Consider the following 11,929-nt stretch of genomic DNA (forward strand, 5'->3'; position numbering starts at 1 on the left):
GTCACCGTGAGCTTAAAGGAGTCGGCCGTGTGACCCCACATGGTCGTGCAAAGCCAACAGAGGGATGAAGGCCATGGGTCATGCAACCTTGCATGGTCGTGTGGCCTCTGCAGAGAAAAGAAGAACACAGCCTGTGCCAATCGGCACGGTCGTGCGAGACCGCTAGAGAAGGAGAAGATTCAGGCCGTGCCAATTGGCACAGCCATGCGACATATGCAGAGAAGAAGGAGGAATGGGTCGTGCCGATTGACACGACCGTGCGACCTTGGCCGAGGGGAGAAAAGAGGAGGTCGTGCCAATCTGCACGACCGTGCAGAATCCCACCTAACCCGACCGTGTCTATAAGACACGGTCGTGCCCCTACCCGTGTGTGCCACCTACTCCTCCAAAAGCCCTAATTTCCATCTTCTTCTCTCCCAAAAAGCCTTCTCCTCCCCACTACACCTCATCAAACCCTAATTCCCACCTCTAGAGCTCATTTTTGGAAAAGGAAAAAGGGCGACACACGATGAAGGTAATGAAAATGAGTTCAATATTATTTTTAGAAATCATGAACAAAAAGCTAGATATGATTTCCTTGTCGCTAGAAAAATTATATGCACTAAGTATATAGATCCCATTACTATGGATATGCTAGGAATTAGGGATGATGTAGATTGGATGATTAGTTCTTTAGATTGGAATGATATTATGTATGCTCATGCGCCGACTTACCCCCGCCTAGTCTGTTGGTGCAGTGAGCACCAGATGATCGAACCTGAGTTTTGATTATGGAAAAGGGCTCAAAGTTAAGTGGTGGTGTTATCTAACAAAGTTCATGGAGCTTGCAGGAAAGTCCTAAGTGATACTTAGGCAAAAGTCCTAGCTGCGGTTAGGCAGGTGAAAACCCTAGGGGGTGGTAACCCTAGGTCATAGGGGGTGGTAACCCTATGCGGAAAGTCTTGGCAGGTCGATGGCTTCAGGCAAAAGTCCTAGGGGGTGGTAACCCTAGGTGGAAAGTCCTGGTGTCGCGAACCAGGTGAAAGTCTGAACTGGCCGGTGAAGCGGATGTTCAGCAGAAAGTCCGGAAGCATCGAGTGCTGAGCAAAAGTCCAGTCGATCTGGAGGATCGTACTGGCAACAGGTAAATCTCCTGAGTGGAGTAGGTGAGGACGCGTTCCCCGTAGAGGGAACAGTAGGCGTCGGGTCGACCTAGGGTTTCCGGTTGGAAACCCGAAGTCAGACTCGGACAGTCCGGAGACTGTCTATACTTTATTTTTACTGTGCTAACTTTGTTTTGCAGGGTATGTGTTTTGGGACTAACACATTTTGCAGGAACAAAGGAGCAAGTTACGACTCGGATGAACAGTGTCCGAGGCGCCTCCATGAAGCTTGGAGGCGCCTCGGGTGCGAGCCAGGAAAAGGCCAGCGCAGCAGACTGGAGGCGCCTTGAATGGAGTTCAAGGCGCCTTGGACCGGAGGTTGGAGGCGCTTTGGATAGGCTGAAGGCGCCTTGAACCAGATAGAGTTCGACCAGGTCAGTGCTGATCCACGCGGGTGACTCGGCTCGTTCAAGGCGCCTTGATGAACAGTGTAAGGCGCCTTGAACCCTCTTTATAAGGGGTCTCGACCAGCAGCTCTGGACAAGATTTTACAAGCAATCTTTCTGTTACAAGCTGCTCACGAGACGATTCCGAAGTGCTGCTACGAGACACCGACGACCCGGAGCTCCGAACTTTCTTTTCTACTACTGTTGTCGGTATAATTTTAATTGCAGTTACATTTTGTAATTAATCTGTAATATTCATACGAAATTATAGTTGTTGCCCACGGAAAGCGATCAAGGATCGCGGGCCTTCGAGTAGGAGTCGACCTAGGCTCCGAATGAAGTAAACGACTGTGTTCTTGTGTTTGTTTCCTTTATTCCGCTGCTTTAATTACTCTACGAACGTTTTACGATTCCGATAGTCGAACAAAATAGCCACGAGCGCTATTCACCCCCCCTCTAGCGCGTCTCGATCCAACATAGTCCTTGAATTTTTGAGCTCGATTGATGTTAAATTTTCTTCTGAGGATGACTACGTAGGGATCATAACTTTTAGGATGATGAATAAAGAAGTTTGGTGGACTTTTAGTGATTTCAATAATTATTTTGGTTTACCCATTGGTGTGCCCGTGAATTTGATGATGAAATAAGATGGAATGAATTTTGGACGTCAATAACCGGATCAAAAGACCTTTATGAACCATCTAGAGCCAAGGCATCCCGCATGCAAAACCCAACCTTTATATACCTTCACCGAGTGATGAGCAAAACGATCTTTGGTCGAGGAGAGAGTGATGGGGTGGTTAGAAAGATAGAACTCTATTCTCTTTGGGTGATGTTGAATAAAGTCGATTTTGATTCCGGATTTCATTTCTTGTAAACTTTGTTGAGGGTAGCTAAGGCATCTTCGGGGATGATAGTGTTTGGTGGATTGATCACCCAAATAGCATTCAATCTGGGTTGTGAGCTTGATGGATTAGAGGTGATTCATAGTAATGACAAGATCGATATCGATTCTTGTCTTGCTATGAAAATGATTTGTTGGGATGAGAATGGGTTTGCCTTCCCTAGAAACAACGATTTTCCATTACCCCTTCCTTGCCTAAAGCGCACTTCAGTTCGCGACCCCGCGAACTGGGTGATTACTGATTTACAGCCTGAGACTGTACCCTCCATTATAGAAGAAACCAAGTACCACCAAGAGTCCTCGTCATCAGGATTCCCGCAGCCTTTTGGACATCCAGAACCTCCTAGGCACTCTTTTGCATATGGCACGAGACCCTCTAGGTTTGATTTTTCTGACTTCTAGGCCTCTTTAGACTCCCTTCATGAGAAGCAAAATACCCAACAATTATTGTTGGAGGGTCGCTTTAAGTTATCTGATGACCAGTTTAGGGAGGTACAGGATCATTTTTAGTTTACTAGGGACTTCCATAGTCAGGTGACAGGGTTCGTTCAGGATTATGAGGTTGACCAAGAAAGAATAAGAAATTTTATGGATGATATGAATATTACTAGACAACAAGTAAATGCCCTTTATCAATATCATCAACACCTTGCCCATCTTCCTGGTATGCCAAGATTTCCCCGTGGCACACATCGAGGACCCCCTTCTCCCTCACCCCCGCCACCATATTGATTTCATCGAGACGATGAAAAGTCTAAGTCAAGTGTTGTGTCTGTCTGCACAACCTTAGTCGAGTCGAGTTTTCTTTTCTTTTTGCATTTTATTTTGTTTTGCATATTTTATTAGTCTATTTTGTTTATTCACATTTTACTAGTTTCATATTTGTATTTGCATCTCATTTGCACTTTGCTTTGTTTATTCGCATTTTATGAGATTCATATTTCTAGTTTTGAGGTATATCTGAGAACATCAAACCTTCTACTTTTTCTGCTACTTGTCCGATAGCAAAATAACTAGCATTTTCTTAGTTTATGTGTTGTCAAGATAGTGTTAGTATGTTTAGTGTATCTCCTTTCTCTATCTCTAGTAAAATGAAATAAGCTAAGTATTATACGGAGTTTGGTATAAGTTTTGGCCTAACCTTAAGGATCTTATTTACACTACACTTAAGTATTTAAGCTTGAATAGTAGAAATATTTTGGAATAGTTATGATTCATCCAAATTATTTAGTACTTTTGTTCCCATGGTGATTTCTTATTTACATTTTGATTACTGGATGACCTCGGATCATGGAAGCTCATTTGGAAAAATCTAAATCCCAACATATGCATCCCGCATGTGTGAATAGTGCTACATTATAGCACCAATATATATATATATATATATATATAATGAATAAGGGATAAAAAATAGTTGTCGTGAGTGGAAACTAACAATTCACCCCTTTGAGACCGAGTTAGGTTATTAGAGAAATCAATGTTATGTTTCTCTTGATTCCGAGAAATATCCTTTGAGACCTTGTGTAATTTAAGAAAAATGAACCAAGTGTGTGGCAGGTAAGTGTCTATCATTGGAAACATTAGGAACTCAATTGTATGATGACTTAACTAGGATAGAAAATTGAAACTTCAAGAGTTTGAGCTACTTATTGCATCGAGCACAAAGAACTTATGCTTAGGTCATACTTAGGTAACTCCACAATCTTGCTTATAAATGAAACTAGTTGATAGAGTTATGCGAATACACTGGGGATTATGAAACACTGCCAAGCGCTCATGAACATAGTTTGTAGCATTTTTCTTGAGGACAAGCAAAGGTTCAAGTCTGGGGGTGTGATGTGCATAAATATTATGATCGTTTATGCATGTTTTAACATATATTCACTTGCTTTATACATATATATTCCTTGCATGATCGCCTATTTTATCATGTATTCATCATATATACTCTTTTGTTTGGATATCTGCTCTTTGTTTGGTTTTGTGCTGACAGGGACAAATTTTGGAGCGAAAATGATGATTGTCAACGCACCGGAATAAAGCAGAGAGCACGACCGTGCAACCTTGCACGACCGTGTGGCCAATCCAAAGAGGGATCGGAGCACGGTCGTGCAACCCTGCACGACCGTGCCTCACAACCAGCAACCAAGCAAGGAACGGTCGTGCCCTCCCATGACTGCAACCATGCAGCACATGACTGTGCAACCCTGCACAGCCGTGTCCCAGGAGCCAAGCCCGGAGTTCACACGACCATGCCAATTGGCATGGCCATGCAGCACAGCCAGAGACAAAGAAGGGCACGACCGTGCCATACTTACATAGCCGTGCTGCTGCAGCCACGCCCTAGCCTATAAAAGGGTTTTAACCCTTTTCCTCAAGGGGGGAGAGTAGGGAAGCGAGCCGCCAATAGAAGAATCACTTTGGTGTTGTTCCACGCCATACAGGACATCGGTCCAGCAATCTTTCATCACCACATCAACTCCAGAAGCAAAGGATTAGATCCGAAGATCACTCGTCGTCGTTGGATAAGCATACTTCTTCTTTCTCTCTTTGCGTTTGAGGATTGTATGTTTAAATACATCATGTCTTCGGGTTTTTCTCCGACGTCTATGGAGTAGAGTCCTTGTTCTATGTTAAAGGAGTAATTGTGAATTGGTTTTGATGTAAGACTCGTATTATGCTTATATTCATTGGATGATTTCGCTTGCTTTGTTTCGACTACTCAATCTCTATATCGTGTTGATTGATTGTGTAGGAATTGCCAACCTTATAGAGGGAATATCTTAGATTGTACACCCGAGGGGCCCTAGTGACAGGGGTAACCTGTTCACGGACATCTAGGGTACTTCCTTGAAAGGAGAGGCGACTCCTCCACAAGGAAGTAAGAGACCAAACTATGCTCCTTAATTATATCCTTGATAACATCAATTAGAGTTGTGTCCTTGTGATTTACCAAAGCGCCCTATGACAGGGGTTAACTGTAACAGAATTTCATAGGGATCGTCTTTGTTTGGTGCTTAAAGATAGTTGTTTTAGCTTTCGGTGAATGCATGTTGATGGACAATGAGTATAGGATAGTATGTGATACATCAATACCACCACAATGAAACCGAACTCCTAGAACTCTTCATAAACCAAGTTGATTACTTCTCGTTGCTAGTTCTCGTTTCCGCTTCTCAATATCTTTTCTTAGATTACTTACAACCATCGATAGTGTAGCTAATCCTAAGTATGCCATCACTAGTGCTTATAACCAGTCCTCGTGGGATCAATAATCTGAATCTGTGCACTTGTGGAATTGTAACATTAGACTGAATAAATCACCAAAAATAATTGTCCTATACACTTATAGCAATGTAACATGTGCCTATATCATTGTTTGAATAATGCAGAGCCTTTGCATGATCGAAAATATTGTGTCTTTGAAATGTGACACTTATAAGTGCATACAAAGGGGTGTTTTTGACTAGGAGAGTCCAATTCATAATAGAAGAATTTATAGGAAACAAAATACTTCATCTGGATGTACCTTCTCATGACAATTTTGAACCTACAGCTCAAGCACTTGGACTTCCTTTTATCAGCGCATACCTTGATTCAATGGGGACAAATTTCTCCCATGGTGCTAATTTTGCTACGGCCGGATCAACCATCCTAAGACAGAACACAACTTTCTTCCAAACTGGTTACAACCCCTTCTCTTTGGATGTGCAGTTCCACCAGTTTGAGCAATTCAAAATTAGATCCCTGCTAGCTCACACCAAAGGTAAGTACTACACATCTATATACTTTTATTTTGATATAAGAGCTCAAAAAAAATTTATACTGAACCTTGTTTTAGAACTTCTAGGTAATTGTAGCTTGGTTTTCATGCAGGAGCCATCTTTAAAGATTTGTTACCTCTAGAAAAATACTTCTCACAGGCTTTGTACACCTTCGATATTGGCCAAAATGACCTCACTTCAGGCTATGTCAACAACTTGACAACTTAGCAAGTTAAAGAAACCATCCCTATTATCCTTGGCAAATTTACTAATGCTGTCAAGGTATGAGGAAATGAGACATGTTAGAAACACTTACTTTGTATGTACCGACTCTAGATATTGATGATACCTTGGAATTGAGCTGGTGCTAAATGTTTATCAACTTGGTAGGCAATACTTTTGGATCCATAATATAGGACCATTTGGCTGCTTACCTTATGTTCTAGCTTGATACCCTCTTAGAGCCCTAGGATCTCATCGTAGCTGAAGTCGAACCCTAAGTCCAAGCACCATTTGAGCTCCTCCAGGTCACCGTCCATGAGGCTTCTCGTCCTCGCAAGGCTCTCTCCTCCATCAGATCCCCCATCTGACCCTTCCTCGAACTCCACGCAGCCCTCCCACCTCACGCCACCGCCGTTATTGCTACCGTGACCGCGTCTCCATGGCCATGTTGCTTGGACACACCACTTATTCCTGGAGTCGTCCTCTAGATCATGCGGCCTCCGTTGTTGATCCCCCTGGTTGCTCCTGCGCTTGTGGCCTCTGTTGCCCATCTCTCTCCCTCCCCGCGACTGGTTCGCTATGAGTTGTGAAGGGGAGATGGGTTTAGGGCTTGGAGATGAAAGGAGAAGGGGTGGCGGGTTTAAGGCTTGGAGAGGAAAGGAGAAAGAAAAACGTGAAGTAGGTGAAGAGATCATAGGTTGGATGAAAATACTTAGGGATCAAGAACGTAAAGGGGGGAATGCGGCGGCAAAAAATTTCGAGGAGAGGGAAAGAAAAAACATGGCGACAAAAAATGACGAAGGGAAAAAATGGCGAAGGAAAAATAATAACGGTATTCAACAACACTTAATAGACAATGGTTTTCAAAAATAATTGTCGTAATCCCAAAAAAAGTGCACATAGACAACTGTTTTCAAAATTATTATCGTAGCCTTTAAAAACCGTTGTTGTAGCCCCAAAAAAGCATAAATAGACAATGGTTTTTAAAAACCATTGTCGTAAGTCAAAAAAACTGCTAAAAGATAACAGTTTTTGTTAAAACCGTTGTTAAAAAGGTAAAAAGACAATGATTTAGCATTAAATCGTTGTCGTTTGAGTATTGTTGAATGAGGATTTTCTTGTAGTGGCTCGACTGTTAATGTAGACAGGGGTTTATAGTCATCGCACGACTGTTGATGAAGACTAGGGTTTATAGTTGCCGCTCGACTGTTGGTGAAGACTAAGATTTATAGTCGCCGCTCGACTTTTAAATTGGCCAAACGACACAAGAGTCTAGAACACTTAGGATTTTTATTTATTATCTTCCTGCTTCCACAAGACATACACTTACACAAGTATATTCGGATTTAATCACACACCTCTCACCCGACCCTATATGGCTGGAGATGGTTCGCGCTCTAAGGTCGCTTGAGCTTTCTCCCATCCTCGTCTTGTAGGTAGTAGGCTCCCAAGTGGAGCTTCTGAATGGCTTTAAAAGGTCCTCTCCATGGAGCCTCCAATTTGGTGACATCGCTGACCGACTTCACTCTTTTTCAAACAAGATTGCTGACCTGAAATGACCTTGGGATCATCCTTCGGTTGTAGCTCTATTTCATGTGTTATTTGTACACCATTAGCCGGACGGTAGCTTTATCATGCACTTCATCCACCAGGTCAAGCTCTATAAGCCTCCACTCAGCATTTCCATCATTGTAGAGCAGGTCGGACTCTATTTTGACTTCTATTGGAACCATCACCTCACCGCCGTACACCAAGTCGAATGGTGTGATGTCGGTCGCCTCTCTTGGTGTGGTATGATGAGCCCACAGGATGCTTGGGAGCTCATCGTACCAGCTACCTCCAGCATGGTCGATCTGAGCCCGTAAACTCCTAAGGATTTCCCAATTGGTGACTTCCGCCTAGCCGTTGCTATGAGGATAGGCCACTGAGGTGAATACACGCGCTATGTTGTAGCCCTCGCACCATTCCTTGAGTCTTCGTTTGGTGAACTGCCTCCTGTCATCCTAGACAAGTCGGGGAGGGATACTAAACCCACATAGGATATTCTGCCATATGAACTTGATGATCATGTGCTCAGTTATCTTTGCTAGCAGCTCGACCTCCACCCATTTTGAGAAATAATCTACTGTGACAAGTAAAAATCTACGTTGATCAGTTGCCATTGGAAATGGTCCAATGATATCCATGCCCCATTGGTTGAACAGACAAGACACCATGGATGGCTTCATCTCCTCGGTCAGTCGGTGTTGGATGTTGTGATATTTTTGACACGATAAGCAGGTGGCCACTGTCTGAGTGACATCATCATGTAGTGTGGGCTAAACATATCTCACTAACAGGATCTTTCGAGCCAGTAATTTGCCGCTCGGGTGACTTCTGCAGAAGCCCTGATGCACTTCTTGAAGGATGTACTCGACATCCTCTGGTCCGACACACTTAAGCAACGACCTTGAGAAAGCTCTTTTATACAGCTTGTCTCTTATCAGAGTGAACCATCTGACCCTCTTTTTCAACAGGCGAGCTTCTTCCTAATCGGCTGGAATGCTATCCAATTGGAGGAACTCTATCAATGGGCTCCTCTAGTCACTCGGGAAGTTTATTCCATCCATCCTATTGATGTGCGCCACCACTGAGACTTGCTTGGTCGGCTGCTCTATCACGATTGGGGACAATGAACTGGCTAACTTAGCCAACTCATCTGCAATCCGGTTGTCCGAGCGGGTGATCTTCTGTATAACAACTTCTTGGAAGTTTACCTTCAACTTCTCAAAAGCTTCAGCATATAGCCTGAGTCGGGAGCTGCTTATTTCGAACGTCTCCAATAGTTGTTGATCGACCAGCTGAGAATCCGAGTGGATGATAACTTTTACAGCTCTGACATGTCAAGCCACCTACAAGCCAGCTATTAAAGCCTCGTACTCATCTTTATTATTTGTAGCTCGATAGTCTAGCCACATGAACAGCTGCATCCTGTCCTCCTGAGGTGAAATCAAGAGAATGTCAATCCCGCTACCTTGCTGAGTGGATGATCTTGTTAGGATGTATACTATAAGCCTAGCTTTTGTATGAACATCTGTTTTGAAATATTTTGAACTGAGAATCACTTTGGTCAAATATTTGTATTTTATATTTATATATATATCAATGTAGTTGTCCATTTAATTTATATTGTAGATAACATGGTGTGTGGTACCACACAGAAGATCATGTTACCGGTTCCTTATAAATTATAAATAGTAGCTCACAACCAAGATGGATAGGGACAGACCATTGGAACGGTTGTAGTATTAGTTTGTCTTGACTATAAAATTACACTAGTACACTATGTGTGCATTGAGCAAGACCATTTTAGGTTGTTCGATTTGTACTGACTATATAAAAGAATAAAACCTCTGTTATTATGCATGTGCGTCCTCTTAATCCCTATATAATAACAAGCACGTATACTTAGTATTTATTTCTTTAACTTATCAATGGGTGAAATTTATTCGTTAAATCAATAGGCCCGATAAGTTGGGAGATAGTACTATTTATATGGTGTGTTGTTGATTATAGACGGAATCTGTGTCCTAATTATTTAGGTTGATGATGTCCCCTTGAGTAGCTCATAAGGATTATTATGTAAACCCTGCAGGTGGACTTAGTCCGGCATGATAATAAAGTTGAGTGGTACTACTCTTGGAATTAGGTGTTAATTAATTGAGTTGTCAGTAACTCATTTAATTAACGGACATACGATATCTTAAACACAGGGAGTTTAACGCACTAATAATAAAAAGGAGCCCATATTGTAATATGGGATTAGTGCAGCAGTTCAATAATAACCCTTTAGTGGTATGAGTTATTATTGATGGACTTGAGTTAGGTGTTCGGGGTGAACACGGGAAACCTAAGCCCATCGGGAGACCTAAACCAATTCCTCATCTAGGTCCCTGTTGTAGCCTCTATATATTAAGCCTCGCATCTACCCATCCATAACCGGGTTTGGTTTAACTTGGTTTGGTTTAACTTAACTTGGTTTGGTTTAATATATTTTGTTTGGATTTTTTCTAAACAAAATTTTGTTAATTTATCTTTTCTTGTAACCGACGGTAAGTCTATAAAAAGGAGTAGGATGTGACCTCTAAAACCTATCTTTCTAATTCTCCACAATCTTCTTCTCTCCTTGTGGTCGGCGCCCCCTCTTCCACCTAGGGTCAGCGCCACATCCACCTCTTCTTCTCCTTGTGGCCGGCGCCACCTTCAACCCCACCTAGGGCCGGTGCCACCTCCACCAAGGGCCGCCCCTTTCTTACCTTGCAAGGGCCGCCCCCTTTCCTCTCCTAGCTAGGGCCGGCAACACTTCTTCTTCTTGGTGGTCGGCGGCTTGAAGAAAAGGAAGAAGAGGAACACAAGGAAGAAGAGGAAGGAGAGGAAGAAGAGGAAGAAGAAGAAGAAGAAGAAGAAGAATATTAGAAGGTACCCTATCCTAGAGACTCCTTTTTGTGGCCGGCGGTTTTGGAAGAGAAGAGAAGGAGGGTGGTTTTGTTCTTGGTAGATCATCGCCCACATGACGTCCAAGAAGAGAAGAGGAATACGACAGAAGATCAAGAGGTCTTTAGCTACAAAGAAAATGTACAACTAGTTCTTTAATTCCACTACGTATCTAGTTTCATTTTTCTTTGTATCTATTTTGCATATCGATTTTGAATACCATCACAAGAGGCCAGCGATCTTGTATTTCGATGAAGGTGCGCTTTCATCATTTAAGAACTTGCTTGATTGATCGAACACATCTTTGATCGAACGTGCGGGTTGCTAGGAAGAGTTTTGTTCTTGTACAATTTTTTTTGTAGAGGGAAATTAAAACAGAACGGAATTCCAGCACCCTTCAAGTGGTATCAGAGCATGTTTTCTAATTCTGTGTGATTGGTTTTCAGTTAAATTATGCACTGATTATATATAAGTTTAGGCCGGATAATAGTAGGATGTACTAAATAGATTAACTCTGTGGTTGCAGGCATCCTAAATCCAACTATTATGTCTTTTTGTGTGTTTGTATGTGATTTAAACCCTCGGGCATGTCGAGGTGGTTGTGTGTGCATGATTGTAATAATTAAATACAGCCGATTACCGTATTATTATTATCGTTGTTTTACATTCTGTTCGATCTAGATTATATATAAATTCTTTTGTGGAATATAGGATCGATAAATGTAAAATTTTATTTTTGTTACGGCTTGTATCTTTGCTATGCGTGGTGCTATTTTGAGGACTAGAGGTGCGGTCGAGAAGGAAGCGAGATAGACACGACGACTTGATCCATCGGTGACACATTGGAGGACAGCGATCCATTGGCGGTATATTGGAGGACAATGTTGGATGAGACCATAATAGTTGGAAATTTTATTTTAATGTTTATTGCCTTATATGTTGTTTTTATGTGCTGTGATGTGTGTACTGTGATGTGCGTGTATGATTAAAATTCCTCAATTTAAATAACTAAGTAGGAGAGAGATTATTTAAATAAAT

The sequence above is a fragment of the Zingiber officinale genome, chromosome 11B (assembly GCF_018446385.1).
Source record: "Zingiber officinale cultivar Zhangliang chromosome 11B, Zo_v1.1, whole genome shotgun sequence".
Taxonomy (NCBI): Eukaryota; Viridiplantae; Streptophyta; class Magnoliopsida; order Zingiberales; family Zingiberaceae; genus Zingiber; species Zingiber officinale.